This window comes from Gallus gallus, chromosome Z, assembly GCF_016699485.2.
Source record: "Gallus gallus isolate bGalGal1 chromosome Z, bGalGal1.mat.broiler.GRCg7b, whole genome shotgun sequence".
NCBI classification, from domain to species: domain Eukaryota; kingdom Metazoa; phylum Chordata; class Aves; order Galliformes; family Phasianidae; genus Gallus; species Gallus gallus.
The window spans coordinates 15,117,781-15,138,005 of NC_052572.1; the positions used below are offsets into that span (position 1 = coordinate 15,117,781).

At 37.2% G+C, this 20,225-nt stretch overlaps 1 protein-coding gene across 1 annotated transcript in view; it reads right to left on the reverse strand.

The window, feature by feature from the left end:
* HCN1 (hyperpolarization activated cyclic nucleotide gated potassium channel 1) overlaps window positions 1-20,225 on the reverse strand; it is a 198,453-nt gene that overhangs the window by 175,929 nt on the left and 2,299 nt on the right. The window lies entirely within an intron of this gene.

The window sequence follows — 20,225 nt, forward strand, 5'->3', positions numbered from 1 at the left end:
TGATCCTGACATAACTTTAACTCCTATATATGCACTGTCAGTAGAGTAGTAATTATTACATTTCATTATCTGCCTTACTTCTCAAGAACATGTATCTACAAGTCAGTACTGTGCTAATCATTCAATGGTATATCTGAAAGGGATGCATGTGTGGCACCCAGCAGACTTTTCATGGAATCATAGAAACACAGAATCCTTAGAGTTGGAAGTGACCTTTAAAGGTCACCCAGTCCAACTTCCCTGCAACGAACAGGGACATCCATAGCTAAGTCAGGTTGTCCAGGGCTTTATCTAGCCTCAGTCTGAAAGTCTCAGGGACGAGGCATCCACATCTCTGAGCAACCTGTTTCAGTGCCTCACCACTCTCACTGTAAAGGACCTTTCCCTTATATCTAACCTAGATCTACCTTCTTCAAACTTGAAGCCATTTCCTCTTGTTCTGTCACCGCAGACTCTGCTAGAGTCTGTCAACTTTCCTCCTGTATCTTCCCTTTAGATACTGAAAGGCCTCACAGGTCGCCTCACAGCCTTCTCTGCTCCAGGCTTAACAGCCCCAGCTCTTTCAGCCTGTCATCGTAGGAGAGGTGTTCCACCACTTGCATCATTTCTCTGGCCCTCTTTGGGATGCACTCTAGAAGGTCTGTGTCTCTCCTGTACTGATGACTCCACATCTGGACTCAGTACTCCAGGTGAGGCCTCACCAGCACAGAGTAGAGGGGCAGGATCACCTCCCTCACCCTGCTGGCCACGCTTCTTTTAATGCAGCCCAGGATACGGTTTGGCTTTCTGGGCTAAGAGGGCACACTGATGGCTCATGTCCAGATTCCCATCCATCAGTACCCCTTTTTCAGCAGGGCTGAACTCAATCCTTTCATCCCCCAGCTCTTATTGGTAGCGAGGGTTGCACTGACCCCGATGCAAGACCTTGCATTTGGATTTGTTGAATCTCGTGGGATTCACTGGGCCCACTGCTGAAGCCTGTCTAGGTCCCTCTGGATGGCATCCCATCCCTCTGGTATGCCAATTGCACCACACTGCTTGATGTCATCAGCAAACTTGCTGAGAGTGCACTTTACTCCACTGTTATGTCACTGATGAAGATACTAAAGAGTATCAGCCCTAGCATCAACTCCTGAGGGACACCACTCATCACCAATCTCCATCCAGATACTGAGCCATTGACCACCACTCTCTGGACTTGATCCTGCATGCTTCTTCAGTCTCCTGTCAAAACTTGCGTGTAGTGTGTTTATAGAAATAAAACTGGTGCCTTCTGCTAATCACATGTGCCTTATCAATGCAGATTTTTTTTCTGGCTTCTGTCCAAACGGAAACCCAAATATCTAACTGATAACATATTCAATGTAAGTACCAACTTACAAAGGCAATCATACCATTACAGTGCTGGAATAACATCACAGGAAAAGAAGGAAATCACAGAAGCCAAAATAGAAACCAATATTAGACAACACCAAAACTTTCATCCACTTCTATAATCTGAACTGAACTTCTACACATTTTAACAACCCAACAAATTACTTTACTTCAAAGCTAGCTAAGAACATTGAATAATAAGTTGCAACTTCCACTGCATAAAATGCAGTGTTTTGTTCCAGAATCATCTACTGCTCCTCTCTGAATGCTTACAATGTTTGTAAGCATACAGGTAGCCAGACTCATATATTTATTATCTACTAGAGAAATAGAGAGTAAACCTGCCTATTACAAGAAATATACATCCATTCTGATTTCGGTGGATAGTAGTACATATCGAACAGATGTCAAGAAAATTGTTTAACTCCTGAATGTTACATTGTCAAATAAAGTTATTCTTGATCAATAAAAGAACAGAAATAGAACCTGTAAAAGCCTTAAACTCCTGTCCCATTTGAGAACAGAAATAACTACGTAGTCTTACATTCAGCAGTTAAGGGGATTAGATGACCTCTCACAGGTTTCTCCCAGTCTACGCTATTTTGTTATCCTATGACTCTCATGCATTCCCATGCCTGGTGTCAGTACCTCTATGTTTCCTGGATAACCCCATAAAAATCACTGACGTCTTATTCACTAAGATAGTTCACAACTACATACCATCAACATTACAAGTAAGCAAAGGCAGTATGATCTGTTCAGCTAAAAGACATGGAAAGGCACAGAAATTGGTCCGCACCAGTATCTCATGTTCTCACTGAATTTTCTAGAAGAGCAGAGCAGGAAAGGCTTCTTCCAGGACCTGAGCAGGCCAATAGCTGCAATGGATTCTGTGTGATGGACCTGCCATCAACACAGCATTCAGTACACCTTTCCAGGTCACTTCCATTACATTAGCACAAACCATCCCACATGATATGTGACAGTGCCATCATGGCAAAGGTCCATGGCAATTAACAATAATTCTATAAGTTTAATGGGAGACAAAATGTTGCAGAATCATAAGTGTATTTTTTTTCTAAACTTGCATGCACCATACATCTTTAATTAGATTCCAGATATGTTCTCTAAATGATCTGGATTTAAAAATTTCCTTTGTTTTTTTAGCTTAATCCAGAAAATATTTCTTGGTTCACAAAAAGATTATCTAAGAATACAAAACAATAAACTGTAACTGTGAAGCACAGTAAAAGCAGAGTGGCATAGGACTGAAGTTGGCATGAGAATTCCTAATTCTTGATTTGATGGTAAGCCTACAGAGATTAGTCTGGACTAGCAGCTGAGTCAAAATTCCTTTAACTGATACACAGAGAAGCTGCATAAAATAGACTTTACAAGTAATTTTCCATGTACTGCAATGAGATTTCTGTTTTACACGTTTTCAGTCTATCAACAAATATGAAGACTAAATGCTATAAAAGTATCTGTGCTCAACACTTAGAACACTTGCCATACCTCCGCACTGGCACAAGTTTCTAAATGTATTTCCTTGTTTCTTTAATTCATATAGTAGGCTTACTGCTGTACTACATGCCTTTTCAGTAAACTAAAAATACAATACAGAAGGAAACACAAATTTATGTATTACTGTTACCACGCTGACAGGTACAATTACCACAAGCATTCAACCAAAATATTCCACACAGCATTTTGAGGAATTCTCTAAGGATTCTCTAAGGAATTCTGAAATGAATGGGAAATTACAAAAAAATGATCACAAGAGATGTACACATATCTGTGGCTCATTCCTAAACAAACCATTCCTGGATTTTAGATCTCTTAAGCCTAACCAGCAGGGTGTTATGTAGTTATATAACTAAGGCTAACCAAAGCCACATAAAAAACAACTACCCGGCCAAAATAAAATCTAATACTGAATCAGCTGATTTTATCCTACGATAATACAGTTTAACAGATCGTTATCCACTGTGATTATGCAAAACACTGGTGCTCCTGACACTGAATGTCAGCAAAGTTATAATCAAGTCAGGGCTTCAGTAACAAAATCTAATGCTAAGGGCGCTGAGACTACATCAGTTTTGTGCTTTGATTTTTAGTGCACAATGTAGTATAATCTGATTGGGTAGCTAGAAAACGTCTTATTACTGTATGATTCATTTTTCATTCCGAAATGAATCGTATGTTTTCCTTTAGGAAGATGTTTCTACATGCTACTTTCCTGGCTCCACTATACAATACTTCTTTCTCAGGTGAGAAAAACTGAATGCCATTCCCTGCATTGCCCTTGGTGACCTGTGCAGAGAAAGTAATACAATGCTTTCCTTGCCCAGTGGTTCAGAACATCCTACTATTCACATAACAAGAGACGGCTGAAAAGCTTTATGAGGCAGTGCAAGGAGCTGCTATTGAGACAACGAGGTACCCCTCTGTTTTAAGCTATTTTTATTTGCTTTTTTAAAAATGTATTATTATTATTATTCCTCCAGCCCCATGAGGGTAGTTACTGATACTAAAAGCTTAGAATCTCAAAGTTCCAGATGTATATAAATTGCTCTGAAATGCTGACAGAAAGTAAGGGAGTGGTAAGGCTGTGACACAAACTTGTTGAGAATTAGGCAAGTAACAAGCATTCAGAGCACATAATAATAAGCCAGAACTACCTCAGCAAATAGTGACAGAGCTTACTCTTCCTACAAAGCTAGTTCATTATAGCTACTGCAACTTACCATTAATTGAAACCACAGAGACCAGACTGAAGCACTTGAAATGCTTCTCAGTGTTCTAATATCTCTAGGTGAAAAAAACTTTTAAGTGTTAATGCAATACAAAAAGACAGCTTTAGAAATCTTCTCCTCATTTTATACAGAAAAAAACATCACAGTTACTTTAAAATTGTCAAGTAAAGTTATTTTGAATTTAGCTCTCCCTCAGTGATCTTTTCACTCATAATTTATCTACTATAATTTCCAAACACACTGATTACAAGGTGCTTTTTACATTCCCAGAACATGTTGAAGCTTTGGTAGTTTATTTATTGCTACTGGTTATCCAGAAAAGGACAGACTGTTTAAAATGTGACTACCCAAGCAGTGATAAATAGCTATTTAGTACTAATTAATCAATATTTGTACTAAGCTCAGTAAGGTATGGCACTATAAATTCTAGCAGACACTTTATTTTCCACTTCATATATCCCATACAGAGAAAATTGAGTTTTAAAGAACAAAACTTCAGCTCTGAAGTAGTTAATTTGCTGCATAACTTGGTGTATTTACAACACTGTAGAGGTCACTGAGATTTGCGTTTCCTATTATTTACAGGCTGCTGCCCACTGACAGTCCCAGTGTCCTTAAATCTGACTATTTTAATATATGATTATTCTCATGGTATACCCAGATTGACCTAACTGAAGTTGTCAGAGGTGTCGCAAATCACAAAGTGAACAACATCTCTAAGACACTGGGTGTTATGACTTGAGGCTACAGAGTAGTCAGGGCCTTCCTTAAGATCAGTTTTCCAGTTTCCAGAAAGACCATAACAATTTGATTATTTAAATACAGCCGAAAAAGAAATGAGTTCATGTAATGCAGCCATAAATACTCATCAGCCCCATACATGATGAAGTGGAAGGACTTTTTGAAAGAGACGTTCAAACTGTTTACAAACTATCTTTAGATCCAAATCTGATGAATCGGAAAATCAAGATCTGATGAAATTTTTCACAAACTTTCCATAGAAAATCTGCCTCCTTCTTTATTTAAATATACTGATCAGCTAGCAGATGCGAATACTCAGCATTCTCCTCTCACCTTCAAACACAGCTTTTCTTCTTTTACTTCATGAATCATCAATTCACCTAACAGAGAAATCAATGTGCTATATGGAACAAATCTTAGTAGAAATAACAGCAATATAAAACTTCATTACAGCATACTGTAACAACTACTAAACTCAGGATTAGCCATGTCAGAATTTGATTCTCACAGGACATGCTATCTTTCTCTTGCTTTGCAGCTCTATTAATGTTTTTCTTTTAGTAACAGACAGCAAAGATAGACACACCAGAAGACATCTGAACCTTACAGAGAACAACTGGAATGTGTTGGAAAGGACAGGAGGAGGAAGAAGGGATGGTTTTCACTATGGACCCCCCAGTTCTTTCCATGATGGCAGAGGCATCCATTTCACCATGCTTCTTTTCAGAAAGCGGCACGTAAATGAAACATGAAATTTCTTATATTTTGACCAGGAATATTGGTCAGCACCCACCACAGAAGGAGGATTAAATGTTTACATGTTGCAACTATATTGTAGAGTGCTTCCATGATTTACAAGTTCTGGCCTCTTGATGTAGCACATGAAAGACTATTTAAATTACATCAATTTTGATTTTCCCAAAGTTAGGCAAAAGTTTTTGTTTGTTTGTTTGTTTGTTTGGTGTTGTTTGTTTGTTTTTAAGATAAAATATTATCCTGATTGTTTTCATCTATATTCTTTATTCCCCTCTATTTCTGCCCTGACAACTGTTAGCTTCTTTTAAGTAAAAACAAATGAGGAATCTTTTTTGGGGAGTCCCTCCTTAGAGATCTTCAGAAACCGTTGAGACAGTGTCCCGCTCTGGGTGTCCCTGTTTGATTAGGGGTTAGGCCAGACACATCCTTCCCACCTCAGTCATTCTGGGATTTTGTCAATCTACCAAAGCTGACACAAGTCCTTTAACGCTTTACTCCTACCAACTTTAAAGCAGCAGATTAGAGTACTAAGATTAACTCCTACACTTCAAGTGCTAATCTTGAACTGAAGAAATATTACAAATTAAGGATGAAATTACTAATTCAGATGAAAATTTAATCCAAATTTGTTACTTTTTTTCTTTAATACATGCTAAGCTTAATGAACTTCCACTGAATTAGATAGGAAAGCTGCTGAAGCATTAGAAAAGCTTTCTCTACGTGCCTGAGACCGGTGTGTGATAAGGCTGAAGTTCTGAAAATTTCAGTTTCACAGCTTTAACTATGGGCAGTAATGGACCTGGCTAATCTTCTAGCTCAATGTTTTCATTTTCTTTCAGACTAAAGGCAAGCAAAATAAATAATAATGAAGATTTCTGGTGGTCAGAAAACTTCGCATGATGTTAGACCAGTACTGAAATCCTTCACTTCAAGCCTAGCCATATATGCTTAGAGACCCGATCCAGGGGCCATGCTGTTATTTTTTTTTAGTGAGAAAATGAAATTCAGAAATGCTGACTCCTCTTTATTACACAGCACTGCATCTAAAAATTAACAGGTTTCCTACTTCCCCCCCCCCCCCACCATAATTCTTACCTGATAACAAAACACATTGCAGGACATTTGCAGCTTGCTGCACAGTTGTGGTTATATGCACAAGGCAGATGAATAAATGAATATAGTTCTCAGGGAACGTGATCAGAGACCAGTCAAGCCAATGAACAACAATTTATTACTTTCAAAATGCTTCTGATATGGTATTTGTTTAGGTTTAGCTTGAGTACTCTACAGCCTTGATTACTGGGTAAGAAAGGTCACAGTATTGTTCATAGATAGTGACTTTAACTCATCTTCATTAAAATAATGTATATATTCAGTAAATTCAACTAATAGTTAGGCAGTAAATGAGACATTTCATCAGAAGATCTGTAATTATTAGTACTCATCCAGTAGCTTCTATCCAAAGTTTCATAGCACTTTACAGCACTAACAATATTCTGAGATGAAGAAATAAAGACAGTGGAGTGGTATTACTCACAGTGCATACTGGGGAGGAGGATGAAGAGAACAAGATAAATTTATGTAACATGGCACTATTATTCAATAATGAGTCTCTTTGGTTTTAGCCAATAATCCCCTACCATAAGTGCCTGAATACATCTGCTATTTGCAGTTACTTTTCTCCAGAGAAACTTATTAAACTACAGTAGGAAGAATTAAAGCCTGACTTCCACATAACCTTGGGCAAGAGCAGCACATGCTCCCGATGGAGTTCTGACACCGCACCACCCTTGCCTTTGCACAGCTCCTCCTTTCATTAGCTCTGCTCATCAGAAAAAGGACAGGCTGGTGCTCCCATCCAGATAGCTACCAGTTGGGAAAAAAGTGCTGGTGAAGAGTCCAAACACACAATTGAGTTTGCTGCTGGAAAATGCTCAATTTATGGTGACCGGTACACCAATCACAAGATTAATATATTAGATCATCGAAATTGTACTAACATGCCTTACAGTACAAGTGATGCATCTTCCTTGGATTCACCCCCTCTGTTCAGATTGCTACACTATAGGCTCTCAGTATTGAGAAACATTTTGTGTAGTGCTCCAACTGATGTTTCAAATTCATATTGCTGACCCTTAAATCAATCACAAATTGCCACACACTGTCAGCAAATTTCTGTAGCAGATGATATCTGGGGGAAGGGAGAAAAAGCATTCCTATCCTCAAATTAGAAAGGACCACTTTATAAGCATGAGAAAAACTCTGAAAGAGATGAAGATCTAAAAATATTCCAGCTGCAAATCTCGTATCTCATGCTGGAGCACTTGAATTCATTAGGAATTCTGTAGTGACAGAAATGTTAAGGGTGCTAATTAGAAGCATGACATTTAAGATGCTTCTATGCGAAGTAGAAGTTGAGAGGCTTTAACTGGGAGAAGTTTTCTAAAATTCTTGTCAAAGCATTCTTTTTTGTTTGTTTTTAGAGATTCTTGGAAAAGTATAGAAATGAGCAAAGCCTTATGGCTAACATGACAATATGTTAATTTACAGATTTATGGAAGAATAAGAATTAATAATGTTCTTTAATAGGTTTTTTTTTTTTTTTTTTTGACCAATTCAATCTCCAAGCTATCAACGTAATGTTTAAACATTAAAAGTTTCTGCTAATAGAAAAAAGTCTATTTTCCCTACTTATCTTTAGAGAAGCATCAGGAGAAGATATTATTTGAAAGGTACTCCTTAGTCATTTTCAATACATCCTAGGCACAAGCAATGGTGAGGACACTGATCTTTTACCACCAAGTTGTGAACATTAGTGTCCTAAGGTAAATATCTCTGACAACAAAAGCAAAACTAGAAGCTTCAGCTTAGTGCACACAAGATGCCAATATTTCTGGTATTTGCCATATGTATCCAATTCTGATAATCAGGTGTAGAAATGTCTCTGTGCATATCACTGTAAAAGACATAATATAAGCTAACAAGTAACTTCAAACATGCATTATCAGCAGAATACAGTATCATTCTTGGAATTTTTTGTTGAAGGCAAGATTGGGTACCACCTTTAAACTAAAAATGAACTGAATATTGTATTATGTTTCAGTCAATATTTCGTTAATCAATTCATTTATACCACTAAAACATCAATTAATTGAAGATAATATTTGTACCATGCAAAATATTTTAAGAGATAACAAGCACTCTCCACAAGCCAGCTTAAGCCTCTCCCCATACACCCACAATAGGACATTCTGATTGAGGGTGATGCAGGGCAGAAGGCAAATGCTCAGCTAGGAATTTCAATATCAGGTTTCCCTGTGATCTCTCAAAACACTAATTTACACTTCACACAGTGAAACACCTGTCTCTACCACAAACAGAAACTTGTGCAGGTTTCTCAACCTCATGCCAATCACATATAGAAACCCCTGCTCGTTTCATTATTCAGCTGGCATCCAAATTCCTCTGTTAGCCATTTGTCTTCCATAATATTTAAATAGATGTAACACAACTAACATTTTTTAAGACTTCCCAATTCACATTCTGCATGCTCCAATCCTTCCATCCTTCTGACAGCACAAGCTTGCTGCCTGCACTGCCAAAACAAATCAGCTCATTATGTTGCTAGACAGAGTAGTGATCAGATAGACTTGCTATTCACTTGCTTAAAACAAGAAAAAAAAACGGAAAACCCAAAACAGAAAAGCAAACAGGAAAGAGAATATATGATGCTCAAATATGTTCTAGTTACTGGCTTAAGTAGCCATGATCTTGTTAGTGTTACTTCTGCCTCTTTTTCATGCCACTTCACCCTCTAATACTCTACCATGCTTCACAGAAAATGATGAAGAAAACTTCTCACAAAGCATCTGCAATAATCTTGGCCAAAGGTATAGCTTTGAGATACAAACTCAGTTTCTGGAGATGCAAAATACATCTCTGAGATTTATGGACATTAGTTGGTGCAACTGAATGCTATTGACAAACAGCATTTTTGCAATTTTATTCAGGGGGGAAAAAAAGGATCCTTCCCTCTCCCCCAGAAAAGAACCAACATCCTCTCTATGAACACCTGTTTAATATATATTTTTCAGACTGTGAAACAAGGGATAACCTGCAACATCTGGTACACCAGAGAGATTGCCTCAACATGCAGTGAGAGCTTTTCTCTTTCCTGTATGCCTTTGCCAGCAGCAGTACTGCTGGGCATGTGACTCTCGTGGTTGTAACTAAAAATGAGTTTCCACTGCAGTTTGTCACAGGTATACACAACAATGCAGTAGTGGTCAAGATCTATTTCTAAAAATTTAGCTGTGTTAAATTTTTGTGTTGAAATGTATCTGTTAATTATTTTGATTCAGTCATATGAAATGGTTGTTTTAAATACTGAAAGAGATTTGATACCAAAGTATAAGTTAATACAAAATTTATATTCTATCTTCATTGAGATAAAACCATCAAAAGTGATGATGCTATAAAAATATAGGTATATTAGATAAAGTTTTCCCATCCACACTTGCCTTTATTATTTAATAAAAAAAGACAATTTCTTTGAGCTGCAGATAAACATTTCAGCCTGAAAAAATAAAGGATTGATAATGATATTAAGATCTGAAAACTTATTCAAACTTAACCACAGGCTCTGTTACATGCTTCACCTATAAATATTTATCAGAAAAAATATGAAAGTGAACTACTGAATAATCTACTTCTCCACCAGCAAGCTTCATATTTTGGAAGCACATTTCATTTTTCAGAATTGGCTGTCAATTCTCTTGGTACAGAAATTCTCCACCTCCGACCTTCAGGAGTTCAAAGGATTCACTCCCCATGCTCCCCAGGGATGGGATGGCTCCGGCGATCAGGCATGCCGCCCAGGTTAGGGGTGACAGGGGAAAGTGAGCGAGGCAAGTGAAGCTGCCTCAAATAGCCACCACTGATAAGCGGCTCTAAATAAGAAACTTTGGTTGGGGACCTATGACCTGAACTGTATACAAGAGCAAAAGTAACGAGGAAGCTATTTACTACTGTGCAGACAAATGACTGTTGTTTTCAGACACCAAAACAAAAAGTGCATCCGTTCTCCATGGCAAATGAAATGCCAGATGTCCATCTTTATCTTTCATCCCTTTTCACACAAAATGAAATTTTCTAAATTTTATAAATATGTTTCTGGCTTTCAGCAAAAGAAAATATTTAACCTTGGAGATCTCAGAATAGATTTTAGCCACAATTCAATTTCCCCTTAGAATTAACAGAAAATTAGTCTAGCCAAATATTTCTGCAGAACTTTTGGAGGACAGTGAGTTATGAACTATTCAAAAAAGTTTAACTTAAAGATGCATAATAATTAGCAAAAGCCAAATGCATGTTGATAATTCGTTGGAGGAAATCAACAAGAAACTAATTATTGCTAGAACTTCTCACCAGAATCTTAGAAAAAATACTGATCTGTAAACATCTCATTCAAAACCTATTTATTTTATTCAATACCTATCTATATCTGTACACACCATACAGAGAGAGAGATCTGAATGAAATGGAAGACAAACCATATGCAAATTCTTCATATAGATTAATTCAGAACATTCATGGGCAACAGTTTTTATAAATCAGTCTTGCCATTTACAACCCCTTAAGGCTGGAACTGTGAAAGATGTTCAGGCACAGAGTCCAGGTGCTAAAAGTACCTGGGTCTCCAGGTTTTGACATGCAAAGATGGACTGGCTCCTAATCTCTATCTCATATCTTCATCTAATATTCTGTACATTCCCTCACATTGTCCAGAGCCTGGGGTAAAATTCACATTTTCAAAGCCATTCCAGAAATTGAAAACTTTGTACTGGAAACCTTGAACCAACTTAAATACCATATTTCATCTGTTACTTTTGCTAGTGGCATAAAACCAGCATGTGCATTCAATACTAAGATGAGCTGCAATTCAGTAACACAATGGAATTACTAGGTCTAATAAAACCATAACAAGTCATTCACCAGAGCAACAACATCTGCTACCATTTCCTGCAGACTCCTGGTACCTGCTTCCCTGGCCTGTGAAGATGGCTCTCCTTCCAGATATGATCACTGCCATGCTGCAGGAAGCAAGTGTGGGAGCAGAAGTTCACTGCAACTCTTCCAGCCGTTCCATAAAAATAGAAATTTGGTCAATTCTGTGTAGAGTGTGAAAGGTGGCTTAGAAATGACAGAATGTCCCTGGTCACATTAAAAAAAAAATGGTAGTATAGCCCTCAGGAATGCCAGAGGGCTAGTGGAAATTACTGAGTAACACTAGTGGACTGTACAATACTGAAGGTGTCTTGAAGAGACCCATCTTAATGGGAATCATCTCTTGCCAAAAGAAAATAAGTCTGCATGCAAAAGACAGCACACAGGAAAACACACCATTAGGAAACAAAAACATCTTCAGTTTTCATCTTCAGCTAAAAAGACAGGCAAAAAAGAAATAGAAACACACAGTTTATTCATTCAAGTAGAACTTAGAACCTTTAAGTTGATTCAGCTATCGTTTATATTGTATTTAGTTCATTCCTAGCTAAGTAACATCTACATGAAATAATACAATTATTAGGCACTGGATTTAACTCTTTTCAACATCAAATATGTTGAAATTGTTTCTAGATATTTTCATCTGTTTCATAGGAATCGGTCATCATAACAAATTTAAGACTTCAGTAAACACATGCACAAACCCTACTGTCCAGCAGTCCATCATTGCACTTGATATTCTGCTCCAATTTCAAGAAACATTCATAACTTAATAAAAACATGCATTTCAGATATTTACTGATGGAACACATGCAATTAAAAGTCAATTTTGGTCACGTGGATACTTAAATTAGGTTACTTATCTCTCGCTTGTCCCATATATGCAACATCTATTGCTTAATAAGCCATCGGATTTCAGACATTTTCAATTTTGACCCTTTTACAATGCTCTGTTAGACTGCCTGCCATCTGGCAGAGCTTACTCTTGATATCACACTTCCTCTGCATTACAGAAGTGTGCTTCCTATAATTATAACTTTAATGTGATAGATGTATGAAACAGTAGAATTCCCAAGTTGGCAATAGATGGGCTGGAGGGACAATTTGGGCAACATATATTGCTACTAGGTTTACGTTAATAGCACACTCAACTGTACCAGATGCCTTCCCAGAAGAAATCTACCAACATGGCCATATCATGGGAAATTGTATAACCATTTTTTCTTTAAAAACAAAAACAAAACAAAACCTTAAAAAGTCTTTATTTACAAGACACTGTGTTCAACTATCAAGAGGAAGTCAGCCCAACAACTCAGCAGCTCACAGATAACAGACACAGTAAGAAAAGGAACTATATCACAGGGTAGACAAATTACAGTAAACCATCATTTTGTTGTTTCCATTTCCATAAAGGAATTCATTGTATCTTCAGGGAGGGATAGAGGAGAGGGGAAGGAAAAACAGAATAAGGGAAGAGCAAGGATGTTCATAAAAACAAAAACGAAGACTAAAGTACTCAGATGATCTCTCACAGATAACATCACTATGTTCTTGCAAACTTTCAAATGAAAATTGCTTGTGGTTTATAAGCCTTATTTCACTACCTGAAAGTTAGACCACAAGAAACTTTTTAAAGAAAAGACAGAAAGAACAGGATTTAGTATTCAAGGAGTCACCCACATAGCAGTTTCCAGGAGGACTGGATACCCAGCTCTGAAAAACAGGACATCTCTGAAGTATTCTTGGTAAGGTGAGTAATAAGACAGGCCTCCAATGAACAGCTGAAGGCGGAAGGATATGCTTGCCTTACTTTAACACTGCTGTTTTGATCCCACTTTTCTGTCTTACAGACTAATGCCTAATTGGAAAAAAAAAAAAAATCTCTTTTTCCCATTTAGCTTGTCTGGCACTAAAGCGAGGGTGAAACACAGTGACAGACAAATTTGGCTGTGTTATCTTCACTGAGAAATCAATGTAAACAAGCACATGCACAACCATTCCAAGGAACCTATAGGCTAGGATGTATTTGGGGAACACAGATGCCTCACAATGCCTGCTAGTATGCATTGTGAGGCAGCAGGTGGTAGTATTGCCTACTACGGATTTCAGAGTATTTTTCTATGTCACAAATTACAAGTTCTGCAAATAGCACAAACAGATAGACAGAAGTCACTAAAGAGCCTGATGGAAAACCTCCCAGCAGTCATATGAACACCTGACTCCATCTCCCTGGTCTTCCATCCATACATTCCATCTCCTTAGTAAAGCTGATCTTATGGCATGCACATATCTTAAAAGGGTTCTGTATAGTATCCACAGCTGTGACCTGGAGAAAGTCAGAAAAATCACTTTCCATTAGTATCCTACGTTATATCTACACATACACTAAAAGTTCAGGTCACTTCAGAACACTGTCTGTCAGTGTAATCATGCCATTAGAGAGAAGCAAGAGTCTGGGAACTTACTGTGAGATAAAACAAAAATGGAGAACATCAGTGCTTCAGTATTTACTTTGATGAGAGGAAGAAAAAAAGTCTGGAGGCAACCAGAATACAGTACATATGTAATGTGGAGGTTTGACTCCGAAATTTGTGAACACTGAGGTCATGTTTTATTTCTGTAGAGCTTCTCACAGACTTAAGGTTTAATGTTAGCACATGCTTCAATGGATTTCTAACTAAGGATTGGATGAAGAAAATAAGAATACATAACAAATGCAGCATAATAAAAATTTACTGTAATTACCAAAATTCAAAATAATTAGAGACATTCACTCCTGACAATACTAGACTGCACAATCTAACTATTTCTAGTTAACCTTTGGCTGTGAGCATAAAGATACTTGTGCTTTTTCAGGTGAAAATAAAATATCTTAATATGGGTTTTTAAATAAGTATGATTGTTATAGAGATTTAAAATGGATTCATGTCAGCAGCACACTAAATTCCAATAGCACAGCAAATTGTTTGTTAAATAACATGCTTCATTAGGTAAGACAAACACAAGCAGCACATAAGCTAATAAAGTAAGAACGAAATTATGTTCCTAACTACACACTGTAAATCAAGTTGCAGGAATTTCAGCAACATAAACATGGAAAGGTTTGGGGGGGGGAGCAATAAGATTTTGGGGCTTTTTTGTTTGTTTTTTTTTATAATATATAATGGCTGCATTTCTTCCTTAATCAAATGAACATTTTCTGATTACAAGTTTACTTTAGATTTGTTCCAGCTGCATTGCAAACCAAGGTAGTAAGATTATTTCAAAATAACATGCAGCTTGCCTGAATCTGACTATCATCAGATTAAAAGATATTAGCAGAGATTTTATGGAAGCTAAATGACAGTGTCCTTGAGGTAGCACTGACATTGACTCTAGCTGATACATTTTTTGGTCATTAACATCCCTTACTACGTGTCTAGAACGAGCCCTCCAATAATTAGAGCTGAATACACTATGATTTTTAAAATTAAATCATGCCTCTGGGAAAGAATCAGAGAATAGACAGCTAAAGGACTTTCAAGCAATTAACGAGAACTGTACTGTCAGGTTAAAAATTAAACATTGCAAAGTAGGTTAAGAGTTTCTTCTCTCTGCAAAATCACATGTTGACATAGAAGACGGCTCTCAAGCATTTCGTTGAGTAAAAGCACAGATGCGAAAGGATATTGATTATTTAAATCTAAATGAAATAGATTTCCATACAAATTTTCATATTCTTCCCTCCTCTTTAGAAATAGTAGTTTGCTTTCTACTGTCTTCAAATCAGGCTGCTCAAGAAAGCTGATAAGGTTTAATTAAACTCTACAGTGTCGCTGTACCTAGGTAGAGACAAATGCAAATGCAGAGATTCATCATACTTCATTCTTTTTTTTTTAAGTGACCTCTTGTATCACAGGTTTCTGTTGCTGAGTACCCTGAAAAATCTATGCCAGACTGAACAATCAGAAATGAAGCCACTAAAATTTTAACTTGATTATATAAGCATAAAAAGCTTAAGCAACTTACAAAAATTATGCATTTTCACTCATCTTTGTAATTGTTAAAGCCCCTGAAGCAAATCCTAGATCTAGACCTTTATTTACAGTGCCATATGTTTACGTAGTATTCTAATTCACAGTTCCCTCCATATACTCAACCTAAGAAATCTAACAGGAAGAGAAAACCTCTAGTGAGGTAACTGTAAGCATTACTTATTTTGATGAGGTGACAAATAAAGTACCAGTAGATATTCAAAAATATGTGGTCTTGCCAACATAACCAGTGAGAATAACAGAATGAGTACCAAAAGCCCAAGCATGATGCTGATGTTATAAGATCTAAATTTTGATATTATCTTGTTCTCTATATACATATTTATCAACCATTTTTTTCCCTCACTTCATTCAGAACAACAAGCCAGAAAACAAGAGGTTTCATGGTATTGAGTGTCCCATGTCAAAGGTCAAAGACTCACTTTCTAGATTAACTATAGGAACTGCAGAATGCTTCAGTGCTGTTTGCAGGTTGTGGGGTTATTCTGGTATCTTTGTTTTGTTTTTTAAACGTATCTTGAAGTCACCATGTACACAATTACTTTTACTTAGATTGTGAATATGTTAAATATTCTAAAATTTAGTATCCTGCATTTGTGTACTTTCCCATGGGAGCAGCAGGTGACCTCCAAAACATCCCTGCTTAAATGAAAAGAGAATGGATTTACTTTTTGATTTATACTTACTGAACTCTTTCTCTGCTGTAATCATTACTTTGTATTCTCAAGTACTTAAAGTTAAAATTTTGAAAGCCAATACAATGAATGTACTGTTATTCCAGAACTAAAATAGACAAAAATTGTGAAATGGACAAGGATATGAGCTCAAACAATGCATTATAACTCTACATTACAGACAAGCGAATGAATGTAAATGAAACAATTTGTTTTTCTTGCACAAATAAAGTCTTAATCATTCCTACATCCCCTAGAGGTGCAGGAGATGAGTAGCAGCTACGCCAACTCAGGTAGATTCAGCAGGTTTTCTGTTGCAGTTCTTGAAGAAAATCACAAAGGAGACTAAAAAGCATGACCCTAAGGAGCCCAGAGGCACAACACACACTTCTACATATCTATTTTCATTCATGCATGCTCACAGCTTGTGCAAAAACAAATGCCAGTAGCTAGTTTTAGTCACCTATTTCATAACAAATGTATTAGTGACAGCTAATGATGAGTATAATTCAATATTAAAAATAATAGCAACTGAAGATGAAAAAGCATCAAAATCATTTCTGGCCCATATTCTACATCAAAGCATTTCCAGCAGAACATTTTGTTGCTTATTTTCGTACTGCTTACTTGCCAATGCCTACCTCAGTGAGAGTTGCATTTTACTTGGGGAACTATTATAAAGTGCAATAGATAACTTACTGTCATAAAGAATTTCCTGGCAATACAAATGAATTATTTAGATTAATGTTGCAATTTTGTCAGTCTATGCTTTTGAGCATTTAGGGAAGTAAAGTGCAAAAAATGTTGGGATATACTAAATAAAATGTCAAGCACTGCTAATGATCTGTTTGATACTCAGTGTTCCCCTATGGTTAGTGATGTACAAAGACTGAATGCTTATGTAATAGGAACAGTTTAACTAGAAGTTTTCCTTTCATACCAATAAAAGTGCTAGTTAGAAATTATACATGAAAGACAGCCCTAGCCAAACAGTACTTCAGTCATAAAGCCAAATAAACTTCAAAAAATCAGTTTGTACAGGAATTAGGGGAATTAGTAATAAACAAATAACTCAAAAGCCTTGATATCGTGAAAAAAAAAAATCATCATTAATCGCAAGACTGAGATGACTACATTTAGAATCCAAAGCTACAGCTATTTCATACTCCTACACGACCATTGAAATAATGTATCCATTAAAGCCCACACTAATTTGTAAATGATCTATTTAATATAAACCAACATGATTTATACACTTCATCTTACATACATATAACTATACAAATTACATATAAGGATGATGTAACACATTTTGTCTTAATCACATACAGCATTACTTCCCAACTATACTGCTCTGTATAAACCTGAGTAGGTAACAGCTCACAAAAGGATAAAGCTCATTAGCTTCAACTGAGACATTACAGACGTGACAAATGAGAGGGACAAAGTGCTTACCCTAAGCTTCTTAAAATATGTTACACATATGACACGGAGTGAAGACTGGTCCCAGGACAGGCTTTAAATCAACACTGGCAATAATCTGAGAAATATGTATTTGAGCTGCCCATAACATGTAGAGTCTACCACGTTAGGGTAACTGTGGATATTTGGGGCAGGTGCAAAATGTGCGCACAAGTTAAAAAGAAGGCAAATTTATGTTCAAAATGGAGACAAGTATAATAATTAAAAATAAAAAAAAAACACAACCCAAGGCACATCACTATTCTGACTTATATTTTGTCATGTATACATGCATGCCATGGATAGGTAAATCTGCAGATGAGAATACTTTTTTAATAGCATCAGATCACAATTATTCTGGATGTAACTAGATATATAAATATAAATATTATTTGGTCTTTCACTCTGATTAAAACACTTTAAAACCTTACATTAAATTTAGTCTCAAGGTAATATCAGTAGTGCTTTACATGATTTATAAATGTTTATATGAGAACACTCAAACTTGTATAGAAAAAGGTTTTAGGCTTTTTGCTTAAAAAAAAAAAAAAAAGAGTTGTATTCCTTCTACTTAATATACCTTTCTATGCACTATATTCTGAAATTTTCTGCTCCAATTCTAGAGTTAACTCTACATTCACTTTTCTCTTATCATTAAAATAAGGCTTTGGGCTCCTTGAAAAGATAATAATTTACTCAGAGGGACTCTCTTGAAGAAAAAGGCAATAGATTATTGCATTGTTGCAGAGGACTTCACACTTTGTAGCCATCTATACAGTAAACAGGCTTCCAGCACCGCCGGCACTGCACCTCCTCATCTACCACCATCAGACAGCTCCCTGTCAGTATGACTTGACTTCAGCTTGAAGCCAATTAAAATTGTTGTCTCCACTTTCAGTTAAAGGCTGTTCGCAATCATCAAACTAAAAACTTTAACCAACAGAGTGCTCAGGTTGCATTTACTTGCACACTCTAGTCCCACTCAGTCCTTCTCATTAAAATTTTCCTCTCCCTTATAGCTCTGGAGGTAGCAACTGTTTTCCTTTTAGCTCGCACACTATATATGCTCTAGCTGATGTAGTAATAAAAACTACATCTCCACAATGTTGTGAGTTGCTGTGTGAGCTCATGGACAGGAAGATGTCGCAGGCTCAGACCCATCAGAAAAGGCACATGCATTCATACGCTCTGAGAGCTCAAGAAAGGTGCCTAAGGACACCGCGTGATTAATCACTGAGCTCTCATCTGGGGTATCTGCCACATACATTCCAAATGACACCAGAACCCAGTAACATACAGGAGTCACTCAGAGACCAGGTCTGCAATAAATCTGCTACGAAATGCACAAAGCCCCTACAGCAGTGGCAGGACCAGTTGCTGGAGTCTGCTCTGGCTCTGTGCTGCTTTGTTTTGTGGCCACTTCTGCAGTTCCCTCCCAGGGGCTGCTCTCACCCAGGTGAGCAGGCACAGCTGACGGCACCTGGTATCCCACAGAAAGCACGTGGGACCGTAGGAGCACAATTGTTGATGATAAATTAACTTTTGTGACTCATGCCACTGCACAGAAATACTGTCCAGGCTCAGAGAGGCATCAGTCAGAGGTGGGAAGAGATAAACAGAAGTCCTTGCTTGGTGTGGGTGTGCATTAGGTGCTTGGTTTACATAACAGCTTTCAAATCAGAGGTTAGCCTCAGAAAACTGGGAAGAGACAACCAGGAACAGAACAGCCCCTTGTAGAAATGTTATGCAATATTTATGGAATGCAATTCTCCAAGGGTAAGTGTACGATGAAGAGCATATTCTTCTCTGAAACACAGGCAGAATGAAGAGCAATAAAAGTAGACATCAAGCCCAGCAAGGATGCGAGTAAGTGGTTCACGCAGCTCTGAGTTTCTGTACAATATGTACATTTCTGCTCCCAGTGTAAAAAGCATATGCGACAGCACAGAGACACCGCCTGCCCCGCACAGTGCAGTGTCAATAAACAGTGCTCACTGTCAATAAACATGCAAAGTTTTACAAATACTGAGAGAATTAGGTGAATCACTAGCCAAATGCATCAAATGCAGCAAATGCATATAAGCACTCAAAACCAGAGAAACAGAAATAGGTGAGAACCCACAGAAGCGTACATCAATTCTCCTATCCCATATGTGGTTAATCCAGTATTGTCCTAAGTGTGACCACATTTAACATGATGTTCTTTTTCACATCCTGATGACAGCTACGTTCACAAGCCTACCCTAAATGCTCCCACTTTGAAACTGGGAAACATTCATCCTTTTACCTGTATGTTATTATTTTGATAGAAAATGTAATTCTTTCTCTCAGTCTTACCATGACTGACTTAGAAAAACCTCTGCCTCTTTGTATGCTTTACATGCATGCAGTATATTCTTACAAAATACAATAACAAATGAAAG